Source organism: Hipposideros armiger, unplaced genomic scaffold (assembly GCF_001890085.2).
Source record: "Hipposideros armiger isolate ML-2016 unplaced genomic scaffold, ASM189008v1 scaffold_357, whole genome shotgun sequence".
Taxonomy (NCBI): Eukaryota; Metazoa; Chordata; class Mammalia; order Chiroptera; family Hipposideridae; genus Hipposideros; species Hipposideros armiger.
This window is the reverse complement of record NW_017731707.1, coordinates 1226163-1234551: the sequence shown is the minus strand read 5'-3', so window position 1 is coordinate 1234551 and position 8389 is coordinate 1226163.

Here is an 8389-nt window from a genome sequence, read left to right as displayed (position 1 = left end):
CATGAGTCCTGTTCTGCACAGCTGTAAGGAAGCTGACCACAAGGTTTTCTTAAATCCACATCTTGCCGAGGCAGCACCCAGCCTATAGGGAAAGCCCTTCTTTCAAAGGATCTCTGACTGCAGGCTTCAATCCTCACTTTGGGAATGCTTGTTAGATCTGAACAAAGTTTGTCCTGGTGATTTCTACCATATTTCTGAACTTCAGGTAGATGGAAGCTGAGCTAATCATACACAGGATTAACTACTAAAAGTTAACGATTAGTGATAGAAATATGCTCTTGATTATCCCTAAAACTGAATTGTGGCTGCAAAGTTTGGGAGAGAATACTAAGTCTAAATTGACTGTAAACTTAGTGTGCTACCTAACATTGAGCCTATAATAGCTCTAGAACTGTGAGAACTGAATGTGGTTTTTACATCTTCCCAGAATTGGAAAAGTGTCTTATATTAAAGGGATATCCTGAAACTGATCCTCAAAGTAGTGACATAAAATATACATAGTAATTCGACCTCAGTCTTCAAAGAGCAAGATTTTTATTTTCATTTTTCGAAGAAAGAAACTGTGTGAAATGAGAAGACAGATCTAGCTGCACAATAAGTGGTGAGCTGATGTGAGAAGCTGTGCAGCTAGATGCCCTGTTTAGAGACCAAAGTGTGTCTCAGAGATTGGTGGGTTAGCATGATAGGGAAGATTGATCTTCTTGTCCTAGGATGTTGTCTCTTCAAGATAAAAATCTCGTTTTAAACAGCGCATTATTGGGCTGGCCAAGTGGCTTAGTTGGTTAAGAGCACAAGCTCTGAGCAACAGGGTTGCAGGTTTGATTCTTACATGGGCCAGGGTGCTGCGCCCAAGCTGAGCTGCTGCAGAGCTGCTGCAGAGCTGTTGCTGAGCTGGTGAGAGCACATGCTCTTAGCAGCAAGGTTGCCGGTTCAACCCCTGCATGGGATGGTGGATTACGTGCTCCCCCTCTGCAACTAGGTTGAAAGCTGCCGCTGGTCTTGAAGCTGAGCTTGTGCCCTCCACAACTAAGATTGAAGGACAACAACTTAACTTGGAGCTGATGGGTCCTGGAAAAACACATTATTCCCCTTCCCCAATTCCCCAACACTGTTCCCCTCCCCGATACCCCAATAAAAATCTTTTTTAAAAATTAATTAAAAAATAAATAAAAATAAAATAGTGCATTATTTTATAGACCTGAAAAAATAAATTCATATTCAACTCAATACATTAGTATTATAATAGGGGAGATGGTGGTCACAAAGTCAGCTCAAATGTCATGATGGCTTTAATTCTGCTCCAGAACACTAGTTTATCAAATTTCAGGGCTTATTCCATTGATTCTCAATCTTATAGAGTCCTGAGGCTTTGAGAAGGGAGTAACAGGAGCAAAGAGCTAGCTGGGATATTAAACAGTAAGTGTCTTTCTTGATACGACTGCAGAGGCTAACTAAAATGTCAAATTGCTTTTCTTTTGTTTGGGCTGTATAAACTCAGTGTGGTACCTAGATATTTTATGCTGACAGAAGCTGAGTGACAACGTGTAGTTTTGATTCATGATAATTGCTTTAAAATTAAGCTTGGTAGACAAATTATCTCAAAACCTGAATTCCATGAGGGGTTATAATAATGAAAGGGGAATGGCTGTGAATCATTAAAGAAACATTAGCAATAGAAAGGAGACCAATTGTCAAGGCCACCAGTCTTTATTTGATGAATAATTTCCCCAGCAATTCTCAGCCACTTTTGCATTAGCCTAGTTTGTCTCTAAATACTTCAAAGGAAGTCATGTAATTACTAATATTTTTTTTACATGTAACATTTTTTCTAAGATTTTATTGGGGAATTGGGAAGGCAACAGTGTTGGGGAGTTGGGGAAGGGGACCATTGTGTTTTTCAGGACCCATTAGCTCCAAGTCAAGTTGTTGTCCTTCAATCTTAGTTGTGGAGGACGCAAGCTCAGCTCTAAGTCTAGTTGCCACTTTAAATCTAGTTGCAGGGGGGCGTAGTTCACCATCCCATGTGGGAGTTGAACCAGCAACCTTGTTGCACACTGAGCCATCCAGTCACCCGTCAGAAGCTGGCGGATGCTCAGCTCAAGGTACCTTGTTAAGAGCTTGTGCTCGAAACAACTGAGCCACTCAGCCGACCCAGGGTGTTTACTAGAATTATTGGGACCTAGATGACAAGTACTGTGCTAGGTATAGGAATGAGGCATATGTCCTCTGCTTGTGATACTCTGCCTGCCCTTCAGATTCATTCTCAGCCCTCAGGGGCTAAACCCTACAGCTGGGAAACTAGACACCCCTTGCCTGTGGACCCTGGCTGGGGGATTAAAGAAGTCACCAGGAGAAGATCAGAGGGCAGGAGAAGAGAGATTGGGGTTTTTGTTCCCTGTCTTCCTCATTGCCCACCTTGGTTTGGCAGTGGCTGTTTCTTCTGTCTGTGGCCAGGCTCCTGTCAGGCAGCCCTTCTGCTGTGGGATCCTGCTCCTGCTAGATTCTGGTCACTCTCCTCTGCCTTTGTCCTTTAGGTCATAGGATGATTATAGTTTCCAGCCGTAGCGAGACCTTCGATACTTCCTCACTCCTTGTTGGAGTGGCTAAATCTGCCTATGCCTCTGAAATAAACCCTTATCAATCTTTGTTCAATTAAACTCTAATTTGATTGAGTCAACTGTTGTCTGCCAGGATCCTGTCTGATATAGGTCCTGCCCTCAAAATGTTCACCAGATAAGTCAATAAGCAGTGACTAGTCACAGTGAGCAGAGCTGCAATAAAATTTCTAGGTTTTGGCTTACTGGGTTAGAAGTCCACCAACATAAGGAACAAAGGGAAGAATATAAAATGAAAATTATAGCAACCACCAAAGCAAACACTTAGGGATCACTGAAATAAACCACCCTTTCAAACTACTTTTATTTATGTAGAACCAATTATAGGCTAGGAATTGTGTGGGAGGATGGTAGAACTTAACATGGGAGAATGAGGTCAATTCAGTGGGATTAAAAACTAATAAAGGTAAATAAAGTATAAAACAAAGACTGGGATTCACGGATGGGGTATACGCACTCTCTAAAATAATCCGTTAGTCTATGAAATTGTTTGTAAGCTGGAAGATGATTGATGTACTGGGTAACAGACCATTTTCTGTGCCTTTTCTCTAGTCCCTATCGCAGTTCTGGGCTGTGCACAACAAAAGTGGGAGGATGTGGTATTTGTAGTTGTACAACTGGTCCAGCATTGCAGGGTTTGGTGTCTCCATTAAGCTCAAGATTTTCAGCTTTTCTTCATTTTCCTCAGCTCTACTGGAAAAGAGAAACAAACAAAGCAGCTGGAAAATGTCCCCAGGCATATGCAAAGGAAGCAGTTCCTTCTGATTCTCCTCCTGTCTGTAAGATTCGCTCATAGCTTAGGCCTAGCTAGATGCTGCCACCTGCAGCCCCTTTCTAGGTCCTTCAGAGGAAACCAGCCTTAATGGGATCAAGAATCTTGGTGTATGCATTTATTTCAGAAACTCTATTGGGCGTCTATTCTTATTAGCCTCTCTGCCAGCAGCTGGAGATAGATGGATAGACTGATGAAGGAACAAACACATAAGCAGAGCACTACAATATAACGTGGTGCTCACAGTGACAGAATCACACCCAGGTTATCGAGAAAGCAGAGAGGCACTGAGAACTGAGGAGGCGTTCTGGGGAGTAAAGGCTAAACTGAATCCTAAATGATGAGTAGATATTTGCTAGGACAAGGGGACATGATGGAAGAAAATTCTGGGAAGACAAATAGCAAGAGGAATCCAGGAAGCAAAGGAAACCGAGGACAGTGGGTACAGAGGGAACTCCAGGATTTCAGTGTTGCCTGAGTGGGATGGAGGCTGAGTGGGCCGTGGGAGTTCAGCGGGCTGCACACAAAGGCCTTTGGTTTGCGTTCATATCCTGGAGGCAGCCCTTGAGTGACCTTTTAGTAAAGGAGTGACAGGGACAGATTTACCTTCAAGATGCCTCACCTGGGGACTGTGGGGAATTGGACAAGAGCAGGGTACACAGAATATCCCAAAGTTCTCTTGTAATTACCTGGAGGAAGACAATAGGATAGCAAAACTTCTCTTTCAGTACTGACAGCTTTCCAAAAATAGGTAAAGTAAGTCAGTCACACAGACTATACTTTTGGTGAGTACTGGAGTCAGCTGAAGTTTACAAATTCAGTAAATCTAACTCTAAGAATATTGCGATCCCAAAGTGTTGCTGAGCTTGCCTCCAATGAAAGATAATGGACTTAAGTCCATGGCACTTAGACCCTTAACCCTGTGTCTTGACTTTTAGGGGAAAGAAGCCAGTAGATAAACCTCCTTCCTCCTGGGGGAAAGGCTACAGTAAGAAAGAGTTCCTGGTGTGATGGGAATGGGCAGACCGCCTCCGTGAGGCCTGAGCCCTGGCACAGAGTGCACCTGTGCTTGGCCTTAATCCATCCTTTCAGGTGCTGGCCTCATCCTCTCACTCCCACCTGCGCAGGGGCCCTGGCAGAGCTGGTTCAGAGTGCACAGGGCATTCAGCCCCTCTCCCCCCCCACACAGCCTGCCCGTGCTGGGATCGGCAGGTATCCTGCTCTCAGGCTTGAGGTGAGTGAATGGGGTACAGGAAGGTCTGTGTCACTTCCTCCTTGGCTCTTTAAAAGTTTTTTGTATTTTCCAGAACAGGATCAGGGTATTCCCGTGGCTGTGCTGGAGGATTAGGACAGGTCAGTCCAAAGCCATTCTATGCTGGGACATGTGCTACATGGTTATTGCAGGAATTGAGACAGGAGGTGAGGGAACAGAGCAGGGGAGAACATGCTAGCAGGGAAGAGGGAGAGGGAATTGATTGATTCATACTAAGGGGGTAAAACCAATAGTTCTTGGTGATTTACTGGCTGTGGAGACTAGTACAGAGGGAGGAATCCAGCACGATGCCCAGCTTTCCAGTTTGAGTGGATGGCGCTGCCGCAAACTGAAGTGGAGGAGCCAGGAGGCAAACCAACTTTGAAGACAATGAAGGGTTTAATTTTGGTCATGTGAGCTTGAGTCCCCCAGGGCACATCCAGGTGGTTATTCCCCTAGTTGGAGAGTTTAGCAATAGGGTAAGGTCCAAATGCCAAGCTATTCTTGGAGCAAACTAGTAGGGCATGGACTCTCGGGGGTTTGTATTGTGTACACTTAGAAAATGAAAAAATATTCCTGGGTAAAGGTAGAGAGACCTCATGGTAGAGGTCTCATAAGTGAGGTGGGGAGATGTCAGACAATGCTGAGGTGTTTCCCCTTTAGGAACTCTTACTATTCCCGCAAACATTGCCTAATGCACCGATGTCAAAAGACCACGGCGGACCTTTTCTATGAATGCCCTTAGTGCGGAAGCCAGGGGTAACAGAGCTTCTGCAAGAGACCTCCAGGGTAGGGAAGTAGCCCAGTTTCTTCAATTTCACTTACTACAAGTAGAGGAAATCATTTGGATGACATGAGCTATTTCCCATGGTTTAGTCACTTAATAAAGCAACTGGAGGAAAGAGATGAGACTTTACAGCCTTCAAATAAGGTAAACCTCAGAATATGGGGAAATTGGCTTTTTAAAAAATGGCAGATGTTACAATGATAATTTTTTTTAAGTTTCACATGGACAACAGCTAAAATTAGGTTTCAATTCTGCCATATCACCCATCCTAGAAGCAGGTAGATATGAAACAGGGCCTCCGATAATGCTAAGGTTGTGGTCCTAGAACCCAGTCAGTCTTCTCTCTCTTTTTCTGAGTCAGTCAGTCTTTGATTAAGCTGACTCACTTGCGAGTTTCTCATGAGTCGAAACAAGTATTTCCCAGGGTCTTGGTGGCTTCCTGGGGAGAGCCTATTTCTGATTTTCATTTGCCAGAATGAAAGCACTAGGGTGGGCTTTCTATTTTGCAAATAAATAAATAAATAAATGTTTTAGCACCTTTTCTTCCTAGGGAGACACTCCCCTGCCTTCTTTTCCAAAGTAAAGAGAATGCAATTTTATGGGTATCTCAGAGACTTTGTTCTAATAAGTGTCTATGAAAGAGCTAGGTGGGACCTCAGGAAACAGGTGTTGACAGTTTTAACCCCAGGCATTCTGAATCAAGCCACCAAATCAGGCTTTTGACTAATATTGTAACCCACATTTAGAGTACAGTATTGGCATTTTATGTTTGTAGAAATATTTGTTTTGCAAATAGCTTTGCTGAATAAAGAGTACTACATTTGGGGTGTGTCAGATAGTTATGTAAGCATATGATTCTTTGCCAAAAGTTGCACTGAAAGTTATAAAATGCTGGCAGAGTTAAAACAGTTTTTTACCAAATGTGCAATTGCAAATTCAAGTCAACATTATTTTTAATTAAAATGTTGACTTGAATTTTAAGTGAGAGTCATTCACTCACAGTAGAGAAAAATAAACACAAATTTGAAGTGAAATGTTCGACAATCTGAAAGAGCAGTTGCCTAGAACATGTCTCGCTGCCTCATTGGATTCTGTGGCTCCCACGATGATGTATTTTGTGTGCTGGACACCTGACACAGCCAGAAATATATAATCCTCTTTCTTTCTTATCATTAATCAACATGTTCATTGGCGTTGATACAGAATTACACAAGTCTTTTTTTAAAAATTACAAAGCATTCAAGTTAAGATTTTGAGATCATCTTTCTACATTTGAGACATCAGGTTGGAAAAGGTTAGTGCTACCCCACATGACATTTGCTTTTAAAGTTTGTAAGTTACCAGGTTTGCAGCTTTTCAGGCTGTGAGTGTTCTGGGTCTTACCCCTTTGATGTGTGAGTATAACCCTCTAAATCAATCATTAAATCAGCCGAGAGTGTTTGCATAGTGTCCACTGGACAAACAGTGTCCTGCTTGGTACTGTGTTAAGAAAAAACTTGGAGCACAGATCCTATTTACTGAAACTTTACAGGTAGAATGGGTTCAGCTATCCGGGAAGGCACCAGTCACTTCTCTGTAGCCTGTGGGGTGACTGACAATGTCGGAAGAGTGGTGGAAGGAGCTACTGGAACCCGAGGCTGGTTGCTTTGGGTGCCAGGGATTTTTACTTTCCTTTCAGAAGGGAATTCAACTCTATGAGGCAGCGAGGAACACAAAGTGGGCAAATATATGTGCACAAAGGTGATAAATACTATAACCTAGTTTATGAGGCCTCCGTTAGCTAATTATTTCAGAGGAATCTAAAAAATCTTAGCTATAAAGATGAGTGAGAAAAAGTAAAACAATGCTGGTAGAAGGAAATTTTGCAGCCTGGATTTGAGGTCATGGGGGAAAGAACATTCCTGGGAAAGTTGTATACATCCTTTTTCTTCCTCTAAGTAAAAATTAGTTCATACCAATCTTGGTAATAGCTAAAGCCTGTTCTTTTCTGGATAAGCGTGTGAGGAAGCTGACTCTTGAGAGAAATAAATGTACATACATGTCCATAAGGAATTGGCATTTTTCAGCTTCAAGAACCTGAACGATTTTAACGTTTTCAGGCAAACGCCAGCTATGCTGCCCTTTCTACAATTCCCACTAGGAGGAGGTCAGCCTCTGGGTGTTCGGATCCTTCAACTGGGAGAATTTTGCCCCTCTCTTCATGAGGCCTGCTCCAGCTCATCCTTGGTCCCTGGCCTATTTAACACATAACACATTTAAGTGGTATATTTATAGGTTATTTACTTTCTTATAATGGTCTCTCGCCACATTATATTCTCTATAAGGGCACAGACCATGTCTGTTTTATCACTACTGTGAGCTAGGTGTCTCCCTAATTCAGTGCTTGGTACAAAGTTGAAATGGGGGGGGGAAATGCCAAATCAATGAATATCCTTCCAGCATCATTTAAGTTTTGAAATGCTAGATTATGTTTCAAACAAGAAGCTGGGTATCTCATTTAATATTCCTCTAGCCATTTCTTGCTCATTTATCCTTTGATTTGATATCGAGAACTCAGTGTGACATTGCTTCCTGGCTTCATTGACTAGAAATGAAAACTACACAGAAACTATCAATATTTTGTATCTCTCTTTGGAATCAGTGTTTTCAGATGATTCAAAAAACTGTTCACAGGCAAGTTTGTCCTGTAAGATGGTAGAAGGTCTTCTGTTCACTATTAGGCCTGACAAGCTCAGAGCTGAGAAAGGACTCCATGAAGTTGCATAATAAACATTAGATATACAAATTTGTGATGTGTGTAACATTTATAAAAACAGTTTATAGGAAGCAGTACACAAAAAGTGAACTTCATTTCAAAAACTGTGATCTGAGAAATTACTTGTTTATTCCTTCTTGGATTTATTTCTTTTTATGTAACTACACTTGTATATAACTTTAGATATCCTTATGTAATATGGTTTTTT